The sequence below is a fragment of the Mustela erminea genome, chromosome 16 (assembly GCF_009829155.1).
Source record: "Mustela erminea isolate mMusErm1 chromosome 16, mMusErm1.Pri, whole genome shotgun sequence".
NCBI lineage: Eukaryota > Metazoa > Chordata > Mammalia > Carnivora > Mustelidae > Mustela > Mustela erminea.
This window is the reverse complement of record NC_045629.1, coordinates 1,867,698-1,894,491: the sequence shown is the minus strand read 5'-3', so window position 1 is coordinate 1,894,491 and position 26,794 is coordinate 1,867,698. Positions and strand designations below refer to the sequence as shown.

The 26,794-nt window shown below is 38.9% G+C and overlaps 1 long non-coding RNA gene across 1 annotated transcript; it reads right to left on the bottom strand.

The window, feature by feature from the left end:
- Positions 1-16,547: 16,547 nt before the first annotated feature.
- LOC116574706 lies at positions 16,548-23,140 on the bottom strand. Its single transcript, XR_004279448.1, has 3 exons — positions 23,025-23,140; positions 18,821-18,911; positions 16,548-16,829 (listed from the first exon to the last, which is right to left on the bottom strand). It is a non-coding gene; the product is annotated as an uncharacterized LOC116574706 (long non-coding RNA).
- Positions 23,141-26,794: the final 3,654 nt, after the last annotated feature.

Below are 26,794 nucleotides of genomic sequence, written 5' to 3'. Positions count from 1 at the left end.
GGAACATTATCATCAAATTGCTCAAAACCAATAATAAAGAGAAAATCTTTTAAGAAACCAGAAAGAAAATTAAAAAGACATGTCACATGAGGACCAAAAATAATATGAAAACAGATTTCTAGCCAAAAGTAATATAAGCAAAGACAGTGGAGCAACATATTTAAAATACTGAAACAAATAACTTTCAACATAGGATTCTATTCCAGGGAAGAGATGAGACTCTTTCAAAAATAAAGGCTGAATAAAGATTTTTTAAGATCTACACAAGCTGAAAGAATTCATCACCAGCAAATTTGTACTACAAGAAATGATAAAGGAAGTTCTTCAGGCTGTCAGTTCATCAACAGAACAGGACAATATTTATGGACCCAGTAAAAGAGCTTCAACATACATGAAGGAAAAGCCACTAGAGCTGCTGGTTCATGAAAGAAAAAATTTAATAAATTGAACTTCAGTAACGTTAAAATCTTTTTTGCTGGAAAAATATACTATTAAGAGAATAATAAGTCAAGCCATAGGCTAAGAGAAAATATTTGTGAAACACATATCTGATAAAGGACTTGTGTCCACAAAATACAAAGAGCTCTCCAAACTCAGCAATAAACAAACACATAAGCTAGATTAAAAATGGGAAAAATAACTGAGCATGTCACCAAAGAAGATATGCAGATGGCAAACAAGCATTGAAAAGATGTTCAATATCATTTTTCATTAGGAAACTGAAAATTAAAACAAGAACGAGATACCATTACACACATATTAAAATGGTTAAACCTCAAAATACTAACATCATCAATTCTTGGTGAGGATGTGGAGCAACAAGAGCTCCAATTTATAAATGGTAAAAATACAAATGATACAACCACTTTGGTATATCTTTTGGTAGTTTCTCATAAAACTAAACATATCTTATCATACAATTCAGCAATTGAGATCCTACTGCATTGAAAGTTTTGTCCAAAAAAAAAAAAAACCTTACACATATTTTTATAGAAACTTTATCCATAACTGCCCAAAATAGAAGTGACCAACATTTTCCTCAACAGGTGAGCAGATAAACGAACTGTGATACAAACATACAATGAGATACTCTTCAGTGATAAAAAAGAATGCATATCAATCCACACAATGATATGGATGAAACTTACGTGCGTACTGCTAAGTGAAAGAAGTTAGCTTGAAAATGCTATGTAGTTGATGGCTTCATTTATATGACATTCTGGAAAAGGCAATGCCATAGGATTGGAATACAGTCCATGTTGCCAGCAATTTGGGGACAGGAAAGAGTCAAAAGGTGAAGTACAAGATTATTGTGAAGTGGAAAAAGTATTCTATAGATTACTATATTGGTAGATATATGACCCTATCTATTTATCATAATCTGTAGAATTTTATAACAAAAAGAGTGAACACTTATGTATGTAAGCTTTTGTAAATCTCTTTATGAGGTCGGGGAATCCCAGGATAAAATGTGCAATATGTATAAAACAACTTAAGAGAAGGAGAGGAGGAAAAAAGGGGTGCTGACCTAGTTCACTTTAGAAGTGAGTGGTGACTGTAAGACAAATGGCAAAAGAAACTGTCTAGGTAGAGAACTGTTCTCTAGCTAATCGTTATTTCCCATAGGGTATCCATTACCACTTCTGAAACCACCATACCTGTGTACAAATATGTTCCTAAAATGACAATTAAGTAAATGGATGGTGGATACTGGGACCCAGTTCTCTCACTGTTGGTCATAAAGAATCAAAAGAAGGATAGAATATTCTCTATGGTAATGGATGAAAGTTTGAGACATAGCTTGGGCTCATGTTTAGTTTACTAAGATGCAAAATGACTTCATATTTATAGCATTTATAGGTATGAGTGTAAATGTGCAATAGCATAGACTCATATTTCCTCATTCTGCCAAGTGGGAGAGTTAGAAGCCATGACACCCCAGTAGCACCGTGCACACCCAGCATCCAGGTCTTGGTATTTAATACTATTTTCCAAAGCATCTGGAGCTTATTAGAAATGCCTGATTCTAGGTCTGGGTCAGGAAATATGCAACATGGGCCAGGAGCATCTTGTAGTGCCAGAAAATAATGATGTGCTGAATAATGACAACAACAACAAAACAAAAAGCCACAACGATTGGGGTATGAGAACAGGTATACACGAACCAACAAAAGAGCTGCCAATGGCCAATGCAACAATTTAAACAACAGAATAAGCTGAAATATAAACAAATATCCATGATTGCATAATTATCTGAATAAATGATTGAATACATAAATAAATGGAGAATAGATAACTCTCTAATATAAAAAATTCTAAGTAACTCCCCATAGGGGATTCACTTAGGGGCTTGTTTCCAAAGAATACATTATGGAAAGTGGGGGTAGGGGTGGGAGGATATTACAGTATTACAGTCATATTACAGTAATATTACAGTAGAGAAACCAGACAAACACCCCATCAGCCAGGTAATCAGGTCAACATCAAAAGTGATAGGTCATTTTAAGAGTGTGTACCCTTGATATGATATGATAAGAATGGCCCTTTAGTTCTGTAGTCTTCTGCCCCAAAATTCATATCACCAATCTCATCATGAAGGAAAAAAAAAAAGAATCAGATGAATTCTATCAGTCTATAAAAATACCTGACCAGTACTCTTCAAAACTATCAATGTCATCAAAATCAAAGGAAATCCGAAAATCTGTCATAGACAACAGTGGTGTAAAAATAGATATTTAAATATGATGTGGTGCTCTGGATGGGAGGGTACTAGGTAAATCCAAGGAAATGTGCATAAAGTATGGACTTACTGAATAATGTGTCAATAGTGGTTTATTGGCTGTGACAATACTAACACTAGGGGAAACTGGGGCAGAGTATACAGAAATCATCTGTACTATGTTTGTGTTCAAACCTAAAATGTAAAGCTATGAAAAGAATAATTATTTTTAAAAACAGTGCTGGGCATATAATTTATTTATCATCAGCATTAATTTTTATTTATCATTGATTAATATAATTAAGCACCTATTCGTTAAGCATTTATTTGTTTTACTAGCCATGAGACTCTCATACTAAAGACTTGAATGTCTTAAGGTAGTACACTAGGATGCCTGGGTGGCTCAGTCAGTTAAGTGCCAGACTCTTGATCTCAGCTCCAGTCTTGATCTCAAGGTTGTAAATTCAAGCCCTGTGTTGGGCACCATGCCGGGAGCGGAGCCTACTTAATAAAAGTAAAATAATTATGCAGTATACTAGTAGTTAAGCCAGGAACAGATACAGATTTTAAGATCCTCATTTTGAAAGTAGAAATACAATGCCATCAATACAAAATTAGGCTCAGTATTCCAAAATTCATTGTTTATGCACCCACACCCAGTGCTCCTTGCAATATGTGCCCTCTTTAGTACCCATCACCAGGCTCACCTAACTGAAAAAATGAAATGAAACTTTAAATAAATAAATAAGAATTAAAAATCATCACAGAAGGACCCCCCCCCCAAAAAAAAAATAGGTTCAGGGCCTTTAAAGGTCTGCCTTGCAACTGCATGGCCCTGCAGCTGTACTTCATGGGCTTCACAGTTCACTGCTGATCAACCTATACAAGTGTCTCTTACCCAGTTGAGTGTAAGTTCACAAGGTTAGGAAATTAACCAACAGTTTCCGAGAATTGAGTGTGTGAATTACAGAAATTTAACCCTGGCAATTTAATAGGCCCTATGAAAAGGAATAAATTGGCAGAAAATTATGTAGATTAAAAAGTAGGTTAAGGAATATAACAAGAGGCAACACGTTAATCCAAGCCAGTCATCTTGCAAAAATCCATGTTGGCAATCAGCAGACCGGTGCTTAAAATGGTATCTTGTGGTTTGTTTGCATCAGAATCCTAAGACCTAACAGTGGCTAGAAGTATAAAAACAGTTCCCATCGGTCTCATGGCTAAGTGTGATACATTCATATCCTGATTAAGTATCTCGGGGTGTGAAGCATAGTCCTGATGGTTGAAGGGGAAGTAAAGAAATGTACAGCTCCATCAAAGATCTGTCCCTGAAAGACTTGCAAGTCTAAACATGAGTACAAGTGCAATCCGTCTTCCTTTACTAACTCCACTCACCGCGATACCAGCTGCAGTCCCCTCGCCAATCAGAATGCACACGTAATTAGCTCCTGTGCAAGCAGAAGGGTCCCAACATGTTTGAGCAGGTTGGCATCAAGGGTTTAAGATGCACCTGTTTACAATTAGCTACAATGTATTCCATATACCACACCTCATTTCTTGGAGGGAAGGAAGAACGTGTTTGAGCAATGATCGCCACCTTTTCTCTCCTCCAGTTTTGTTAGTTATTGACAAAGCCATTTCAAACTCATTCACTTGGTCTGCTTTTAACATTCTTTCTCTCCAAACATGCTACAAATCAATGTATTTAAACTGTCTAGTGAAACTCACCAAATAACTCCTCTTCCCTTCACTTTGCGGTCATAGGGAAAGCTGGCCTGTCTCGCAGAATATGTTGATGCCAAAACACCACACTTGCCCTGGGCTGTAGACCCCAGGAGCTGTGCTGTATTGCTTCTTCTCATCATAGTTGGAACCAAACATAAGAGGAAGAGATGGGGGTGCTAGCTTCCTCAGTGAGCTGTTCATGGGAGTCCTTTGTGTGTTGTTCCTATCCAAGAGGGTCACCCACAGGATAGTACACACAAGAGCTTGTAGCAATATGCATAGACCCGAGAGCATTATGTGGACAAATTCCCATCTCCACTGTGATGACAGAACTGAGAGCCAAAGAGGAATAGGATAAATGAGTATTTCATCACCATCTTAGACAATTAGAAAAAGCTAATGATGATTCTGAGTTACCATCCAACACTAACAGGAAATCAGATATTTTTTTCTTTCAAGTATACATGTTCTCTCTCTCTTTTTAATTTCCTTCAAAAGACAAATACTTGTTGGTCTTTTTAATGTGCAGTGAATAATACACATGCCATCCTCATTTCTACAACACATACTCACTTGTGATCTGGGGCTATAGGCATGAGAGGTGTAGAGTTGTCACACACAGTTTCACAGACCACCCACTTAACAACAGGGCCAATTCAGAGCTTACCAACCCACCTTCATCTTCAAGAATTAAGACAAAGGAGACAGAGCTAGAAAAAGACAGAGTTTCCTCAGAATTTTTCCAATTAAAGACCCACTCCTCTACCCACAGCCCAGTCAAATTTGGAGACTTCCAATAAAAGGCAAGCATGGTTGAGCAGCTCAGCCTAAATACAGATGATCTTCCTCCAGACCACTGAGTCCTCTAACGTACTGGGACTCCTCTGGGCCGGTGACATGGGTGCTGGCCAGTAATGGTGACGATTTCTCTGTCATATCTGCAGAGCCACAGAAACCTATCTAGATCCCAAGGGCAGTGCTAGTCCTGGAGAAAGTCACTTGGACCCTGGCCTGTTTCCACCTCTCCCTCAGCCATCTATCTCTGACCTTAGATATTCTGCTCCTCACCAATTACACTTTAATGTGGTCAGATGAGAATTTGAGATGTTGGGATCATGGGGAGAATTTAGGTGGATGAAGGACAGATTATGAAGCATGAGGTCTTTTTAGATGTCTTGAAATTAGCCACCTGGCCAAGGACGATAGTGATTTCTAAAATCAAACAGTGCATCAGAATCACCTAGAAAACTATTAAAAAAGACAAGTTCCATGCCCAGAGGCTCTGACTGATTGCAGTTGGAGTTGGGCTGCATGGCTTTACAACCCTATGTATACCAAAATTTGGGAATCACTTGTTAGGGTAACTCTCTCAGGTACTACTGTATACCAAGAGTCTTTGGCATTGGGATCTATGTTGAATTTCTGAGTCATCGTTCTAGTTAAATTACCCTGGGATGGAAACGGTTCATTTACTCAACAAATATTATTAAATGTTTACTGAACAGGGCCTCCTGGGTGGCTCAGTGGGTTAAGCATCTGCCTTCGGCTCAGGTCATGATCCCAGGGCCCTGGGATCGAGCCCCAAGTGGGGCTCCCTGCTCCCTGGGGAGCCTGCTTCTCCCTCTCTCTCTGTCGATACTCCTGCTTGCTGTCACTCTCTCTCTCTCTGTTTCTCTCTCTCTTTCTCAAATAAATAAAATATTTTTAAAATAAATAAATGCTTACTGAACAGGAATATCAGGGAAATATATAGAGAAAAATATAAGTCTAAACATGTATATCTGCCCTAAGACTATGTCTCAAAAGTTAAGTTGACTGCAGTTTCAGAAAAAAAAAATAGTATTTAAGCACTGGACTTCTTTATCATGTTATGTAAAGCAATATCAGGATTCAGCACTTTCCAGAAACTACAATGCCTCCGTGTGCAACTAGTTGGGTCCATTTGGAGGAAATTATAAGCCACCATTTTGCTGAAGGCTTTTCATCCCAACTCCCCAAAAATTTACATTTCAGAATCATGTTTATTAAGAACTAGGGAAGTAGCAATATAGAATGCAAAATTATACACAAGTAAATAATATTCATTGAATCCCCACACTTAAGGTATTTCCATTTTCTTTCACCAAGAATTTTTCCTTTCCTCAGGTTTGCCTCAAAGATTTCTGTTTTCCTTTGGCATAGATTAGGAAAAAGATTGTAATTATGTGATATTGAATTTCTCAAATATGGGTGCTGTCCTTTAAGTACCTCTCCTAAGAAAATAAAGATGGAGAAAATTCCACTGCAGAGAGTGGAAGTCTGTCTTGAGGTGTCTTTTAGTTGATGACAGGATTTTCCTCCATTTTCACTGAAGGCACGGCATACTTCTAGACTCATGTATTTGTCATGTTCATCCAGGACTTCCTTTGCTGATGTTGATCTCAAACAGAATAAATGGAATGCTCTTGCCTTTAGTGAGAGTTTAAATCCACTGCAGATGACCTTCAAAGTCCAGAATCTCTCAGCTGTCCACTTTGCTGAGGGCCTCAGCTCTGGCCCTCTGCTAGTCCCTCAGATAGATTCCTTTATCTTCCTTTTCCTCCAAATTTCAAAATGTCTGTTCTACTTGGGTTATTTCATACATGTTCAGGGAAGAAACCAAAAATGGGAATTCAGAAACACATTCTGATCTGAATGAAATTGTCTCCCTTTAAACAAAGAAAGGTGATTTGACTGGGCCATGATGCTATATGGCATAAACAGAAGTTGAAGTACATGGTATGGGGCTTCCTTTATGATCCTAACCTTAAGAATGAGCTCTGATCTGACAAACTTTTTGTTTGTGCTATCCAACAGCCATTCTGTGATGATGGAATAATGCTGTACACCGGTGCCATCCCATAGGCGGCCACTAGCCACAATGACTACTGAGCACCTGAAATGTAGCTGATGTGACTGAGGAACTAAAGTGTTAGCTTCATTTAATATATTTTTTAAGGATTTTTTAAATTTATTTATTTGACAGACAGAGATCACAGAGAGAGAGCGGGGAGGAAGCAGGTCCCCCGCCGAGCAGAGAGCCCGACACAGGGCTCAATCCCAGGATCCTGGGATCACGACCTGAGCCGAAGGCAGAGGCCCCAACCCACTGAGATTCCCAGGCGCCCCCAGCTTCATTTAATATTAATTAATTTAAACTTAAATAGACAAATGTGGCTTATGGCTACTGTATTGCACAGTGTAGCTCTAGATTCTAATCTAAGGGAATCAGGACCCCTTTGAAAGGCTTCTCATATGTAAAAATAAAACACTGTGTTCATCAATACCTCAAGAGTCAGGACAAACAGCTCTGTTCTGTTCTGGTCACTGTATGAGGCAATCTGATGTCACCAGAATGGCATCCTTGCTCCCTATTTTCCCAGAGGACACAAGGGTGCATGGCTGGCTTAGAAAAACACAGAAGGCTAGTCTTGCACCTTCTCCACTGAGGGTTTACACCCCACTCCAAGCAGAAGAGAACCTCCTCCTCTGGAGAGATTTGGAATTAAGTCTATCTGGGATTTATACTTATCTATCTAAAAGTTTCAAAAACTAAGTGGCTGCCTTAAGAATGCTGTCTTCCAGCACATGGCAAGGGAGATTGCCTAATTTAGGAGAAATTTTCAAGGGGAAAAAAACACTTGGGAATCACACCTACAGAGCCATGTAATTAGGCAAAAGCAAAGACTCCCAAATGCCTTGTGGATCCCCCAACAAATCTATGCCTTGGATACTCTGCTCATATCATCTCATTGAAATCTGGCTATAATGCAGATAGGTATAATTATTAAGCAATGTACATTGCAAAGCACTTTCAATAGATAAACAATTTCCTTTAATTTTCACAACAAACCTAGAATAATAATTTCTTTTTTATGTTTACAGATGAGGAAACTGAGGCTAACAAAGATTAGGAACTTCACTTAAGATCATATAACTTGAATTCAAGCCACATAGGTCTAGTTGCAAAGCCATAAGAACTATGTCATTAAAAACCTTCTAAGCTTTATTGAGTTAGCCTTCAATACAGAGCATCTTATGTCTCACTAAGTACATAGTAACAAATAGTCATGCATGGACACACACACACACACACACACAGTGCCCATGCTTATGAAAATCTGACCTTAAAACCATTAACTTACAAAGTGGGGGTGTAGGCTTGGAATGACAATAATTTACTTCAAAAAAAATGATTTATCACAGTGTTTATACTGGGGGTGTCCAACATCCTGTATTCTCTCTCCATAGAGAGATATCTTTTCATCTTTCCAGAAAAGCTTGTGTCAGACAAAGAACAAGCTTTTACAATAATTTCTTTATGCCATAGGTTCCACTTGAGCCTTTTTAGATTGTTCATATGTGTGCATATATATTCACACACATTCTAAAATTCCTCTTTTTAATCTCTATTACAAAAGCTCTTATGAGAATTAGCCTGTCTTATAAGGACATGAAGAATTTTGTATTTCTTTGTATTGCCATAATTTATTATAATATCTGAGAGAGATCACATACTTAATAAATGATATGTGAATAAATAAATTTATAAAAAACACATTACCAGATATAAAATACATTTTAAGTTGTGACAGACCATAACACAAAGCCTGGAAGTGGAGAATTCTGTGTAACATTCTTTCCTACATTTCTTTCCCAAAGTCTTTTTCATGTTTTACAGGAGAGCTGGAGTCAGTTTGGAGTATGCATTTCCTGGAGCACTCAGTTTGGTTCACAGCCCCAGTGTTATTTCAACATTAGCCTTGCTCTCTGAATAATGACCAGGCTAATGCAGGGTCAGGGGTAGCTGTTCTTTTCCAGTTTCTAAATTAAGGCTAGGTTAATATTAGTTCAGATAAAATAGCCTTCAAATATGACCCAGAGGAAAAAATATAGTTTTGTGTGTGTGTGTGTTTTTTTAATGAAAATGAAGAGTTTTTCCAGGGAACTAATTCCCTTTTAGGCTTCAGGTTGGGGGTGGAGAGGGCTTAGAAATGAGATCACATGAACTAAAGGAGTCAGACATTGCTCTTATCTTGGCAGCAGGACACAGCCCAGGGCCTCCTGATGGGCCATTCCCACTTCACAGAGGTTTCAGAAGTCATTTGATAGTGGAGTCTCAAAAACATTTGTTAAGGGAAAGAAAAAACCCAGCTGTAGAGGATGGAGAAATGTGTGACTTCAAACTGGCTTGAAATAAGCAACAATTCCACCTGAAGTCACTGCCCTGGTGATGGGAAGAGGGTAATGGGAGGGGAGGAAGTGGGAATGAGGGCCTGTGTCTGCAGGAAACTGGGTGCTATATTTAATACATTTGTAATGTGTTTGATTACAAAACCGGGCTGTCTGCGAAGCTAGCCAAGCAGCAAAATTGTTTTGATTAGCAACAATTCCAGGAGATGTGAGAAGCTCCAGGTGGTCTCGGTGACCCTGGAGAGGTGGAGTGAAAGAGGCTCCCATGCGCCCCTGGGAGGCTGGCAGCATCCCATCTCCTAGTGCTCTCCCAATGCCCCAAATCCAGCCCAGTGGTCAGCCACCCCTCTGGCCTCACAGGCCCTCACACCCAAACCTAGCATAGATGCATACCCATTCGTACCAGAATCTACTGCATTTCGTTTTGCTTCCCATTTGATAGTCTGAAGCCCAAAGACGCTAAGGCAGTGTAAGGATCTCAAAAGGTCTAGATAGTACAAATCGAGGGTAGGATCTCACAATCTGTTGTTCTTCTCTCAACCACACCATCAGTAGTATAATGTACTGTGTGCATTCAGAAAAGCTAACCTGTGTGTAGAAAATACCCCAAGTACAGGAGTTTTAGAACATAGAAAAAAAAATACATAGCAGTAAGCACACATGTTTCTGCATGACATCCTCCAAAGATGGAAGCATTTAAGCAACATTATTCAAAGAACATAAATTCCAACCTAACCCAATCTCTCCAGTTTTTTCCTTCAGTTCAGGCTTTAGCTGCTTCTTTCCCCCACCCTTGGCCACCTCTCTCCTTTCCTGCACATCTCCTCCTCCTCCCTATCCTCCCTCCCATTTTCCCCCATCCTTCCCCTCCCTCCCTTCCACTTCCCCTTTGTCTTTTATCCTCTCTCCTCCCCTTCCACATCTTCTTCCCTAAACTTTGAGAATTTACTGTGTATTTGCTACTGGATGAGATCCAGAGATACAACCACGAATAAAATGAATACAATCCTGTGCTTGGGGAGTTTAAATTCTAGAGAACTGAAAAACAAAAGTATTGATAAATAATTGATTTAAATTGTTATAAACATCGTGAGGGAAGCTGCTGGGAAAGGACTGAACCTGGGGAGGCAGTATTTGAAACCCTCCATGACTGCCTGCACCCCAGGGGCACCCACTAGACCCCTACTGCAGCTGAGTGCCTGCACTGTGAGGGGCACCCACTGGCCACATGTGGCCATTAAGCACAGGGCATGTGGCCAGCAGGACAAAGCTGAAATGGAGAAGACCTCACTCTGGCTATTGTGTGGGCCAAAACAAGTGTCTGCGCTCCAGCAGAAGGGAAGAGAACCAGGTGGGAGTGAGGCCAAGGGAGGGAAGCAAAGGGCTAAGGGGACAGCAAAGAGGTAGAAGTTCACAGAGGGAATAAGAGGGGGGTGTCTAAGGGAAAAGGGGTCATTAATGACCAAGACCATTTCTGAATAAACCTATTTCTGTCAGTTCTGGAAATAAACTTCTTCCAGCACATCAAAACAATTCCACTCACACTGACTTAGGGATTCACACAGTTGGGATCTACAAGCACTATACTGAGTGCTCAGCATGATCCTCAATCTAGCAATAGGCCACCTCAGACACCAGCTCTATTTTCTGCAGGTTTACATCCTCAGAATTACGCCATCACATGACTTCAATCACATCATAGTGTCCCCATTATTATGAAAGGGGAAACTCTCTTCAAGATTGTTTATAAAAATGCAGAGCCCTTAAAACACTCTTATATTTTGCTGCATCAATTGCACTTCTAAGAATCCATTCTGGGTCAGTAAAGAAAACAGAGGCATCCATAAAGTTTAAAGTATGAGTGTACTGAAAAGTGTTAAGGGAAAAATAGCAGGAACAGAAAGAAAATTTGAAGAATGAAATAATGAATTATGACACATTTGGTATGATGGAGTATTATGCAGCTATTTGGAATCTACAACAGTAACTTGCACATATGAAACATATAGTACATATGGCATATCTTTTCAGTGAATCATTACAACCACCATATGAGAAAGGTATACCATTTTACTGGACACTGTAATGGAAGGGAAGGTAGCTAGCAGCTGAAAGGTTAGAGCTTGGACTTTATTTGATTATGAAATCAAAACCCTGAGCTCCTCCCCCCCTCCCCCTCATGATTTGTAAATAATTTCTATTGACATGGGTAAATGCTATACCATTATGTAAATGGTAAAAAAATGACACAAAAAAGCATGATTCCTGTTTTTTTTTTAATTACACACATGCACCCACACATAGATACACACAGTTGGCCATGCTTTAGTACTGGCACACTTGAGAGATACAGGACAAATACAATGTGTGTGCATGTGTGTATGTGTGTAACCAGAAGTAACCATCACCAAATGTTAATAATGGTATATTTTTTCAAAATCATAAAATTATTTTGAATTTATATTTTATGTTTCTTTTCCTATGCTTTTAACAGTATTGTTACTTTTATAACTAAAAAATAAGCACCATTGAAATTTGCTACAGGAAGGAAGAGAAGTTTATCTATCATCTAATTTTGATTGTTGTGCCTAAGACTATCTGCATGTTATATAATTTTTAAAGTTTAAAAAGTCTACAAATAATAATTTTGTTATTCACTTTATGCTTTGATTTTAGTGAAACTGTTTTTCCATGCATGTTTTAGAAAGCTTTCTGATCCATTCATCTTGTTAGAGAAAGTTTTTTCCTATCTTTGGATGTATCTTAGAAATAGGTATGAAAATCATAAATTATTTTGAAACAATGAATTTGTGTTGGGATTTCTGTATACTTGTTTCTTTCTGGCCCAAAGCAGTTTAAAAAAATCAATTGTTGCAAGACTACTTTCCGAATGGTCTTCTAAAATTCCTATACATTTTTGTCTTTAAATAATTTGGCACCAAACTTCAGTTCTCTGGAAGTTTGGTTCCCTCAAATGTGTTTTGGAATGTGAAAAGAGTCCAGATAATAAAATTTTTTGATAACTTGAATGGTTAAAAAGAAAAATCCCTTATATGCTCACATATATCAACTCTTCATAAATATCTTTATTTTTCAGCCTGAGTCTAGCTGCATCAGTGACCCTCAAGAATGTCAGGTCTGACTGTGTAATAATAAAGGGGACAAGCCAACAAGAAGATATAACAACTGTAAATATTTATGCATCCAACATGAAGTACCCAAATACATAAAACAGTTAATAACATATACAAAGGAACTAAATGATAGTAATACAATAGTAGTAGGGGACTCTAACACCCTAATGACATCAATGGACAGATTATCCAAACAGAAAACCAAAAAGAAACAGTGACCTTGAACAAAACACTGGATGAGATGGATTTAGTAGTTATTCAGAATATTCCATCCTAAAAAATCAGAATACAGATTCTTTTCAAGTACACACAGAACATTCTCCAGAATAAATTACATATTAGGTGATAGAACAGGCCTCAAAAAATACAAAATGATTGAAGTCATAGCAATCATCTTTTATGATCACAACACTATGAAACTAGAAATCAACCACAAGAAAAAAATCTGGAAACAGTACAAATAAATGAAGGTTAAATAACTTGCTACTAAACAATGAATGAGTCAACCAAGAAATCAAAGAAGAAATTAAAAAGTACATGGTTTTGCTCATATGTGGAACACCAACAATATCACAGAGGACCATAGAGGGAAGGGAGGGAAATCTGAAGGGGGAGAAATAAGAGAGGGAAACGAACCATGAGAGACAATTGACACTGGGGGTAAAAAACTGAGGGTTTCAGAGAGGAGGCAGTGAGGGGAGAGAGTAATAGGGCATGTGTTGTGATAAGCACTTGTGTTATATGTAACTAATGAATCATTGAACACTACATCAAAAGTTAATGATGTACTAATCAATGACTAACCAAATATAATAATAAAAAAAATAATAATAATAAAAAAAGTACATGGAAACACAAAAATTAAAACACAAAAGTCCAAAATCTTTGGAATGCAACAAAAGCAATTCTAAGAGGGACATTTATAGCATACAGGCCTACCTTAAGAAGCAAGAAAAACCTCTAATAAACAACCTAGATTTATACCTAAAGGGGCTAGATAAGAACAAACAAAACCCCCAAACCAGCAAAAAGAAGGAAATAATAAATATTAGAGCAGAAATAAATGATATAAAAACTTGAGAAGAATAGAACAGACCAATGAAACCAGGAGCTGGTTCTTTGAAAAAATCAACAAAATTGATAAACCTCTTAAAAAAAAAAAAAAAAAGACAGAGAGAGAGAGAGAAAGGGCTCAAAAAAAATACAATCACAAATGAAAGAGGAGATATAACAACCAACACCACAGAAATACAAACAATTATAAAAGATTATTATGAAAAACTTCATGCCAATAAATTAGACAACTTAGAAGAAATGGATAAATTCCTAGAAACATGTAGCCCTTATCTCTAACAATGAACCACCAGAAAGAGAAATTAAGAAAATAATTTCATTTACAATTGCACCAAAAATAATAAGGTACGTAGAGATAAACCTATCCAAAGAGGTAAAAATGTACTCTGGAAACTATAAAACATTGATGAAAGAAACTGATGACAACACAAAGAAATGGAAAAACGTTCTATGCTCATGGATTGAAAGGACAAATGTGTTAAAATGTCTATATTACCCAAAGCAATCTACACATTTAATGTAACTACTATCAAAATACCAATAGTATTTTTCACATGACTAGAACACGAATCCTAAAACTTATATGGAATCACAAAAGACATTGAATAGATAAATCAATCTTGGAAAAGAAATGCAGAGCTGGAGATACCACAGTTCCAGACTTCAAGTTATATTACAAAGTTATAGTAATCAAAATAGTATGGTACTGGCACAAAAATACATACACACATAGATCAAGGAACAGAATACAAAGCTTAGAAATAAACCAACAATTATACGGCCAATTAATCTTTGGTAAGGCAGAAAAGAATATCCAATGGGAAAAAGACAGTCTCTTCAACAAATGGTTTGGGGAAAACTGGTCAGCTATATGCAAAAGAATGAAACTGGAACACTTTCTTATGTAATACAGAAAAATAAACACAAAATGTATTAAAAACCTAAATGTGAGACCTCACACCATAAAAATCCTTGAAGAGAGCACAGGCAGTAATGTCTCTGACATCAGCCATAGCAACATTTTCTAGATATGTTTGCTGAGGCAAAGGAAATAAAAGCAAAAATAAATTATTGGCAATTCATCAGAACAAAAAGTTTCTGTACAGAAAAGGAACCAGTCAACAAAACTAAAAGGCAGCCTATGGAATGGGAAAAGATATTTGCAAATGACACATATATAAAGGATTAGTATCCAAAATACATAAAGAACTGAATCAACTCAATACCCAAAAAACAAATAAGCCCAATTAAGAAATGGGCTGGTCATGAACAGATATTTCTCCAAAGAAGACATTCAGATGGCCAACAGATATATTAAAAGATGCTCAACATCACTCATCATTAGGGAAATGCAAATCAAAACTAAAATGAGGTATTACCTGACCCTTGTCAGAATGGCTAAAATAAAAACACAGGAAACAATGCTGGCAAAGATACGGAGAAAAAGGAATCTTCTCGCACTGTTGATGAAAATGCAAACTGGTACAGCCTCTGTGGAAAACAGGATGGTGTTTCATTTAAAAAATTAAGAATATGGACCACATCTTCCTTATCCATTCGTCCGTTTAATGGCATCTTGGGTGAAGCATAACAAATATCATGGAGGACAAGGGGTGTTAGAGAGGAGAAGGGAGTTGGGGTAAATTGGAAGGGGAGGTGAATCATGAGAGACTATGGACTCTGAAAAACAATCTGAGGGGTTTGAAGTGGCGGGGGGATGCGAAGTTGGGGTACCAGGTGGTGGGTATTATAGAGGGCACGGATTGCATGGAGCACTGGGTGTGGTGAAAAAATAATGAATACTGTTTTTCTGAAAATAAATAAATTGAAAAAATTTTTTAAAAAATTAAGAATAGAACTATTATATAATCCAGTAACTCCACTTCTAGGTGTTTACCTAAAGAAAATAAAAATACTGATATGAAAGATATATACACCTCAATGTTTACAGCAGCAGTATTCTCAATAGCCAAATTATGGAAGCAGTCTAAGTGTCCAGTGTCCTTCAACTGCTGAATGGATAAAGAAGATGTGGTATATGTGTATGTGTGCACACACACACACACACATATCCTATATACATACACACACACACACAGATATATATATATATATATATATATATATATATATATATCTTGGAGTAATAGTCCATATGTATATGTATATGTATATGTATATATTATATATAATGATATATAATATTACTCCAGTGGAGTAATATTACTCCACCATAAAAAGAACAAGATCTGGCTATTTGCAACAACATGGGTAGATCTAGAAGGCACAGTGCTAAGTAAAATAAGTCAGTCAGAGAAAGACAAGTACCACATGATATCATTCATATGTGAAATTAAAGAAACAAATCAAATAAAGAAAAGAAGAGATCCAAAAAACAGGCTCATAACTATTGAAACAAACTGATGGTTAGTGGAGGGGAGGTGGGGGGGGGTGAAATAGGTGATGGGGACTGAACAGCACACTTACCATGATGAGGACTGAGTAATACAGAATTGTTGAATCACTGTATTACACCTGAAACTAATATAACACTGTACATTAATTATACTGGAATTAAAAAAAAAAAAAAAAAGAAGAATGACAGGTCTAGAGGACCGTCTCTCACATTTCACCCCAAGGAATGAGCATGCTTCTGCATCTGTCTGGGTTTACCTGTCATCTTCTGGAATCCAATAGCCCTTATCAAGTGCCCTCAAGAAACCACTCTAGAATGGGTGGTAATTGGGTTCCTATCAGTGTTAAACATGCCGGAGTTCAGCAGGTGGCTGGTAAGAGTTTCAAAAAGCTGATGACAGACGTGAAGGAGGACTCCAGAGGGTGTTGATCCTGCTTTCTCCTTGGACCAAGGGGTCCTTCCTCTCTGGGCTGGCTCAGAACTTGCAAGCTGTCTGAGTCCCTGCTGAATTTCAAGGGTCACTGTAACCGAGGCCTCAGCAAAGCACCTTCTGCAACCAGTAGAGATACCTGGTCATTCATCATCTTGTCCCCTCCCATTTCCCCTCCAAGATATACAAAGTAAACACTTTTCTACCCATTTCCAGAGCTGTTTGAAAGGCATTACGGGACAGGCACACACACACACCCCTCCCTCATATCTTTGTGTTGCAAACTCCAAGTCATACGGGCTTGGACTCTGACTCTCCTTTCTTTGCCAAGATTCAGATTACTGAGCAAGCAAGAAGAGCAGAGCCAAAGCAAATCAAGTGATTCCACAGGCCCATTGTGAGGTGCAGAGCTAGCACTTTTGATATTGTGTAATTAAGACTGTAACAAACATCACACAGGGAATTAGCCTCCAGATTGTGACAGAAATAAATCTGCTTGGCTTCAAAAGTTTTCCTTAAAAAGAAATATTTTGGTTCCAGTATCTGTGCAAGAGGGAGAAGGCCTGCTGTCCTTGACACAGGAAGTAGATAACACCTGTCAGTGGAATTCAAACCACCTGCTTGGGGTGCCTTGGGGGATTAAGCCTGCAGCTGGCCACACGCTCTCCCACTTCTGGGCCACACCTTTGGGGCTATAGATGAGCTTCAGAGTGGGCAGGATTTTTTAAATTCAGCATTTAAGACCCCAGATACATAAATCATCACAAATTTTCCCCAAGGGATAAAGAAAAGTTAAACTCCCCACCTTCAGGATATCACAGTTTAGTATTTTACAGGCTTAACAGTCAACATGGCATCCTCGTTTTCCATATAAAACAGCACAATAGTAAAACACAGGTCCCAGTACACTGTGTCTGTTCCTCAGAACAGAAAGCAACCCAGAACCTTCACCCTCAGACTCATGTATAAAAGATTAACTGAAATGCCAAAAGTAACAGCTTCTATTGGAATTCTCTACTCTGCTATAAGGCTGCTCTCTATTATTCTTGGGAAAGCCCTTCCTGGCTTGAACAAACGTCGATGCTTAACAGACTTTTACCATAAGCATTCTTTTTTATGTTATTTTTAAATTTTTAATGAATTCTGAATATTGAAAGAGTCACACAGGTTGGTACTGGGATTGTACCCCTCACATGCATTTTTGCCATTGAAAAGCCTAAGATGAAGTAGGCAGTTCATGCCCACGTCTTTTTTGTAAGTACTTCTAAGGTGAATTTTGGACCTACTATTGACAGCCTGAAACTAGCAAGAAAATAGAGAAAGTAGACAATGGAGGGAAATGAACTTAGAGTTAAGCTCACATGGGCCATGTCACTGGGGATGGGAGGAGCACAGAGGCAGAGCTAGCTGTGGAGTTCCCTCATGACCACAGACCATTTGTCCTTCTCTCCTCATCTTTATGTAAGAACCATCCACCTTTTCTTATGCAAACATAGAACAGAACTGTTTCATTACAATTGCAGCCATTGCAAAAGGATATTGCAAACATGAAATCACCTTCTAAAAATAAAAATAGATGCATGAGGTCACATGCCTACAACATAAGAAAAGCAATTTAAATGCAGAACCAAAAGTCTTCTCTTCCCATGCTTTGTGTGAATTCTTTGTGTAAATGTGTGCCACATGTCAGGCTGTTTACAGAGAAAAGGGTTTTGCTTTCTGAATCACACATGTGGTAGGCATGCCAACCCTGATAGAAAGAAAAAGGGAGAAATGTCTCACCCAGTGATGCCTGTGTTCCTGAATAGAGCCCACAGGCCACTGAACATCAGTCACAGCCAGGCATGGCTCAGAAAAGTTCAAGAAAACACCTGACTCTCAGCTCCAATGAGTCACAATCCCTCTGAGGCAAAGGGATACCTGTGCCAAAACATGAACGATCTTCCTACAGTCTGGGAGGAAAATGAAGAGGAATGCAGAATATATGTGGAAAATTCAGTGTCTTTGCTCACTCTTCCCTTGTCCCCATAGCCTTTAGCTCATTTACACACCTGGCATACATACACATAAATACACACCCCAGTCATGCCCAGGTATAGTCCTAAGAATACCAGAGAGTTTGTTGGTGCCAGGATGTCCATCAGAATTCTCCCTTTCCACTGTATCACAAAGGTTTTGTGAAGGAAGGAGGTTAAAGGTAAGCTGTGAGGAAAAGAAGAAAGGAAACTTTGGGTGCCTTGGCATTTTTTCCATCTTCCCCTTCTTCTCATGTCTCTGAAGATGAAATGCCTACACCCGTTAAGACTAACTGCTATACCTGGGTCAAGCACGTCACTCCAACAAGGGGCCCAGCTCCTTCAGGAGCCTCCTCGCCCAGCTGCCCTTCAACCTCTTATTCATCACCGAAGCTTCGCCTCCACATAAGAACATTCATTTAACAACTATAACCTTGAGGCACCTGGGTGGCTCAGTCATTAAACATTTGCTGTTGGCTCAGGTCATGACCCCAGGGTCTTGGGATCAAGCCCTGCATCAGGCTCCCTGCTCAGCAGAAAGCCTGCTTCTCCCTCTCCCACTCCCTCTGCCTGTGTTCACTCTCTCGCTGCCTCTCTCTCTCTCTATCAAATAAATTAATTTTAAAAATCCTTTAAAAATAAATAAATAAATAAAATCCACAACATGATCATAAAAAAAAAAACAATTATAACCTTGATAACAATGAACACTGATTGAAAAATTACTATATGATGCCAGTTTCCAAGTCAGCACTTTGTGTACATTTCCCTCATTAAATCTTAAAGTGATCTTATTTTAAAACCCACTTTAAAAATAAATAAAATGAGGCTCAGGGTTGTTTAACCTTCATGAAATCAAACACAACTCTGTTACCCAGGACCCAAGCAGCCTGATTCCAATTCCATACTCGGAATTACCAGTAAGCATCTCCCACCACAAAACCAAAACCAGATTTCTCTATCATTCCATCATCCCTACTTCACTTTACAGGGAGGGACATGTCTACTCTCTGAAAGCCTTCTGGTCTACCTACCACTCAGGGCTGGCTCTAGCCTGTCCTCCCATCCTGTGATTGCCTGCTTTCACCAACCTGGGGTCTTTTCACACTTCCTTGCCTCCTCCCTCAGACACCACTTACTGTTCCCTCAGTCTGGGCTTACCCCTATGCATCACCTAACTCCTCTACCTCAGGCTCATGTCTTTCTCCTGAGCTTCACACGTATGTCCAGAAGCCACTGGATTCCCACAGACACTTCACGTGGGTCCAGAAACTCCATTTCTCCTGATTCCTTACCTCACTTATGTTACTCTTAACCTCATCACTCCCATTAGCAACTCTAGCACCTACCTCCTCTTTCAAACCTGAACCCTGAGTTTTCCTTATCTCCTTATACTTCTGCCAGTACAATCAAGTTGCTCACTTCTGGTTCCTTCCTCCTAGTTACAGTCCCTTCCACATGTCCCTGGACAATGCCTTATATACCTGCTACATCAGCCACTGCCCTGTCTCCTTTCCCCTCATTGACCTGGGAGTCATTGAACTGAAACGTGAACCTGAGAGCACTGAAAAGTACCTATAGCTCTGCTATAGAATGAGGTCTACATTCCTCAGCCCGCTATACAGGATCCTTCCTTTTCTGGGTCACTGCATATGTGCACAGCTCATCACCCACTATTTTGCCCTTGGACCCAATGCTCCAATCTTGCAGATCACTCAAATTCCCACTCCTTTTCATGTTGCTTACTCTGCTTAGAATGCACTTGGACTTGCTCTCGAGCAAGGAAACTGGGTAGTAATCACAGTGCTAGGTGAACTGCCATCTCTTCCTGGATTCCCTAGACATTTCCCATACTTAACACCTTCTGTCATTTCTACCAAATGTCCCTCCTCTCTACCTTCCATGACCATTTACTGAATACTGACTATGGGGCAGGCATCATGTTGAGAACTGAGCATTCAAAGCTGCTCTCACAGGCTTGGGATCTAGTGGGAGGGAAAGGAATAGATAGGTGTCAAATGACAGACACCGGCTGCCGCCACACCATCATGAGGGCCTGCTATGGCTGCACAGTTCTTCAGGAGTTGGGTGTGAGAATGGCGTGGGGAGGAAAAAGAAAACTTGTAAGCTGTATTTTTTTTTTTTTTTGCCTCCACTGCATCTCATCCCTCATAGAGACTTGAAGGCATGAAATAACCTCTGAGAATATCCCAACTACAATTCCAGAGTCGTAATAGACTGCCACAAATGCAATAATTCAAATTTTAGAATTACATAGAAATTAAAATTAATTTGAAAATTAATTTCAAAATCTGCAACTTCTTTAAAAGGATTTGTTTCAATTTGCATGACATACTTCTGAATGCCTTTCACAGGAGCCACACAAACAACAAGGTTTGCATTTTTTAAAAGTTCAATTTTGTCTGGAATAAATGATAAGAGCACACTTGATCATAGGTGTCTACACAATTGTTCAAAGTGACTTGGACAGACTGAGCTGCATCTGGGAGAATAAGGCTCAACTCCTTCCACTTCCTATAATTCTTGCTTGGTACCACCATCCCCCACATTTTAGGGATTTCACTGGTTTTGTGCAAGTGGATTTAAACCTCCACACCTCACATGACCTGATTTTCATCTCTCTAAGTGTTGAGGAAGGAGGGCAACTTATGCAAATTGCAACCAGCTACAGAGCCATTGTCATGGCAAGACAGAGATATGTGGGTATATCCTCTGCCCAGGAGAAAAGAAATTTCCTGAAACACACCCAGAAAAGCTGAAATGCTACCCTAAAAGAAATCTCAAATGATCAATACAAGGATGAGGCTTTTTGGGTTTCCATTGTGCTTTATTTCCAGGATTGCATGCTCAAAAACGGAGCAGGGGGAGCCTCTTGGGACAGACGGGTGGCGAATGTGCATGCTCTGACTGTCTTTGTTTCTTCCTTACTTCCTCTTCTGAAATTAACTGGAACTGATCCCTTTTGAAACCAAAAGTCCCTGAAGGAAATGTGATGATTAAGCCCCTAACATGTCCCTGTCAGTTTTTCTCATCTGTAAGGAAATAGACAGCTGGCATTCCATCTTGATACAAGTTTGAAAATTGTTTCTGTGTAGACATGTCAAGGTGGTGTCCACTGCCCCTGCCAACTCCCACGCCTTTAATGCCATCCCCCAAGAGTGCTCAAGGGCAGGGCAGGACCACCAGCAAGCATCCCTGGCCCTGTCACCAAGCACACTGGTTTTCCTGGGCACACAGGGACACTAGGAAGGTCCTATCTGGGTGAAAGGTGGGGCACAGACCCCTCCAGGGAGGTGGGGACCAACAAGCTGGGTTCTCCTCCTCATTAAGCCCAGCAGGTGTGTGAAAAACCTTCAAAGAAGGAAAAGAGCTTTTCAACCCACTATCCATTACAGAAGGCTCTGGAGTCCTAAAACCTACCTCCCATATTCAAAAAACCCTCTACTCTGGCTGCATGTGAAAATCCATTTTACATGCTATTCGTGCAATAGATTCCAAAGGAGTGACAAGTCACAGGCTTGCCCTATCTCAGAGATGATGCAGGAGGCCCGGAAGGAGGATGGAAGCCCCCAGGAATTCAGGACAAGTGATGCAGAAGGTGTTCACAGGTTTACGTCTTGTAGGAAGGCCTGGAGGGCCTGGTGCCAGCTTTGCTGTTCTCATGATCTTTGTAAATGACAGCGAGAGCAGCAGTGACACTACCTGAGGGTTCACTGTGTTCCAGGATCTGTGCTTGCTGCACTGCACACATTATCTCATTTATTTCTCCTAGGTCACCTGTGGTGAAAATATTAATGTAATACCTATTTCCCAGGTGAATAAACTGAGGTTTCAAAAGACCAAATGACCTGACCAGCCCAGAATGTAAGAGCTGGGCCAGTTTCCAACCCAGGTCCGTGATTCCATATCCTGCAATTTTCTTTGAATCTGCATTTTAATCTATAAAATAAGATGAAAACTGCCTACATTATAGAATTATTACAAGGGTTAAGTGAAAAATACGTGTTACAGCACTCTATAAAAAAGAAAATTGTATTTTTGAAAACACTGCTATTATGACCTTGAGTCAATAAGGATGCAAAATGCTCTGATTTGAACAAACAAAAAACAGGAAGGAATCAAGCTTAAAACAGCAACCATCTATTATGCTTGCTTAAAAGCCTCCTTTCTTTGGGGCTTCACCCAATGTGCTCTTGGCCACATGTACCCCATTCAGGTTTTAAGAACTCTCCAAAACCAAGGTTTATTCATTAAATTTATAATACAAAAGATCACTTACCTGGACTCTAAAATCAACGGCTCACAGAAATTATAGATAATTGTTGTTATTCATTCTTCCCTGAATGGCTGTATGTCTCTCAGAAACTTGGAGCTCACCTTCTCACAGATTTCTTATTTGCTTTACTGCTCTGTATAAAGAATTAAAAAATTCTATAATTTTATTCTCATTTTGGTTCTTGACTTTCTTCATGGAGTTTAATTCAGAACTTGAGCAAATGTAATTTATCTTACAATAGGTGTATTTTTTAAATGCAGCAAACAGAATCTAATGTCATAAATTACTTTTGCCATGAGGAACACAGCAGTAAGATAACTAGTCATACCCTGCATACAAAAATATCCTGAACTGTACCAGCCTGGTGATTCATGCCATGCTACCCATGACCAGTGCACACATGCATATTATTTCCACTGAAAGAAAATGCATTTTCCAGTCCTAGAGTATGGAATGATACACCAAAAATTACATCCCTACCCATCAAGAGAAAATGACGGCTTTTATCCTTTGTTCATTCTGAAAAATGCATTTTATTCTTTACCAAACTGTTAAGTTGGTTATGTGTATTTTCTTTACTTCCAACTTTGTTTTTGCCCATCAAGAAATGTTCCTAAAACCTGGCAGGGAGAAGCACACTGACCCTCCAGTGAGGGTCCTGCATTCCCACATAACTCTACTATGCACCCATTGTGTGCCCTTGGCAACTGGGGGTGCGCTCTGAGCCTTGGTTTTCTTATCTAGGAATGAGAAGGTTACAGGAGAAGATTCTTTGAGCTTTATTCCACTTTGAAATATCAGTGACTACCCAGAGCACATAAAATACTATCTCGGCTCCTCAGAGCTAACTTTTCTGTCTCCACAACACTCTGGCCTTGCAGGATTAAGAACAGAACTGCTTGACGTGGCAGTGCTGGACATTCCACCCAATGCCCAGCTGGACATTGAAGGATCCCAGAGCCATAAGAAATCCAGCTGACATTTCACAGGGAGATAAGTGAGAAGGAAAGCTTCTTGGAGCCTTCCAAATACGCAGACACATTTTCACCACACTCTAGAATGTTCCCTATCACTCAAAAGATAAAAACATGAAAATCTTGGAAAGTCTGAATTCCTGCTTAACTTTATCAAGATGAATAACATAAATACAAAGAGGTAGTTTAGCAACTTCGGAAAAGATGTTGCTGTTTCTTAAACCTAAGTGGTTTCTGACGTTTTCTTTTAGGTTGCTGACTGCTGGAATGATGTAGCAATTCTCTATGTTCAAAAGGCACATTTGATAGCAATTAACCCATGGTTAAACAGTCCCCTGATTACAGTCACTGGGCTTCCATTAGAATGAAAAGCACTGTGTTAGGCAATAGTTGTCTTATTACCAAAGTTCTGAAATAAAAAACCATTCGTTGTATCTCTATAATCCAACTCCCACTACTACCAAAAGCTTACAACAAGGAGGATGTAAACCATTTTTGAACCATCTATAAGCAGAAAAGAACTGGCCTTTTTTAGAATAGTTTGCTGTGAAAGAAGATTGCCTGGATTTTATGTCTCAATAATCTGTATTGCAACATCCAAATAAACTCTTCATTACAGGGGCTGAAACTATTTGTCACTTGTGAGATATTAATACAATTAGCTTTAAAGGATGGTCTATATGACAGAAAGTATTTCTCTGGGGTTGGATTTTTCATAGAGAATCATTGTAGGGACTTTTAACATTGTATTCTCAATAATATGGCCATTGACCCATGAAATGTATTCCAGATCTATGTGCTAATGGCCCATCTACTGGTGAGACACAGCAGAGAGGACTTGGGGACAAAAAGAACCTATAAGAGTTTCTGATTCTTGAAAGTTTCCATCTTGAACTATAAAATTCAGGGGTCTTTAGAAGCCCTAGAAACTGCCAGGAGAAGTTACTACGATCCCATCGTCGGAGTCATCATCATCATCATCATCATCACCTTCTCTAAGGCTGGCATATTTATTAAATATTTATGGGCCAAATGCTATGCTAAGCATATTATATGTATTTGTTCATTGAATCCCTATGAAAAACCTCTGAGGCAGGTTCTTCGATTACTCCTTTTTTAAAGATGGGGAAACTGACTCTCAGATATGAGGAAACTGCCCACTTTGCAAAGCTGAGATTTTAATTACTCTGCTCCCTACCTGTCACCTAATACCTCAAGTCCAGGGAACACAGTTCCCAAGGGCTCAGAGCATGTGCATTATGCTTGAATGAGACGTGCGTTTTTTGACTGCAGGCGAAAGAGTGTCAACTCAAACCAGCGTGACCACAAATATGACTAATGGGCTCTCAATATGGGCTCAAAGATAGCTCCAATCTGCCATGGTCCTTATAGTAAGCAATGCCATTGAAAAGAAAGGGCCTCTTCTCCGATGGCCTGGGCCTCAGTCAGACATGACTGGGTCACTCTTAGGCTTTATGCCTATCCCTGAACTAAATATTATGATGAGGTAGATGACTGTGATGATGAGAAAGGTCTGAGGTTATGATCTGCCCAAACTAAAGGTGTCTCCATAAAGACTCCATAAAATTGGAGGGCTTTTATCCAAAGGTAGGGCAGAAAGAATGCATAGAAAAATAGCAAATATTCATCATCATAGACTCAATGGAAGGAAGGCCAACATTGTAAAAATTACCAAGAATCCCTAGGAGTCTAGAACTTCTAAAAAAACACCATAGTTTTTTTACATTTCTATTTATACCAAACTTCTCAGTTTATGACATGGATAATGATGAAATTAATATTATCTTGAAGAAGGTTTAGCCTACACAACTGACTCCTACTCTAAGTGGAGGTAGTTTAGAATCAGTAAAATACACCAATAAATCCTCTATATGCAGAGTCTCAGTAAATGCTAGTATCTGGCATATATTGAATAAATAAGATCTACATCTTAGTCCACTCACTGGATCATAAATTCTAACTAATTTTTTGTATCAGTGAGTATATATTTACAAGCTAGAGATAATATGATTCCAAAGTTCAATTACATCGACCTTTAACTTTTATGTGCTTCAAAATGATAGTATGCTGTCCCATTTCCACACAAGACTCAGAACTTTATTCTACAATTTAGTTCTGCAACATTTATTTCATGCCTATTATGTGTAAGTGGCAGGTGTTAGAGATTAAAACTAAATAAACATGGTCCCTACGCCTGTTAGCAGGAAAGACAAACATATTAACACACAGTTTGTTATAAATGTTATGATAAAGGTAAACAAGTATGCTCAAATGGGCATCACTTAATTCAGTCTTGAAAGATGTCAAAATTTTAGGCAAAAAATAAAAGATAAAAGTATAAAGATAAAAGATAAAAATAAAAGATTGGGATACATTTCAAGTAGAGGGAACATCAAGAACAGAAGTATGAAATCATGTGACAGCATGATGTGTTCAGTCTAGGGCAGTACTGTCCAACAAAAATCTCATATGAACTACAAATACAAACCACAGATGTCATTTTAAGTTTTACAGTAGCCACTCTGAAAGAATAAGAAGAAACAGGTGAAATCAACTTTAAATTTTATTTAGCCTCATATATCCACAGTATTAGCATTTCAAAACATAACCAATATAAAAATTACTAATGAGGCAGTTCACATTATTTTTTTTAAAGATTTTATTTATTTTATTTGACAGACAGAGATCACAAGCAGGCAGAGGCAGGCAGAGAGAGAGGAAGGGAAAGCAGGCTCCCTGCTGAGCAGAGAGCCCGATGCCCGGCTCTATCCCAGGACC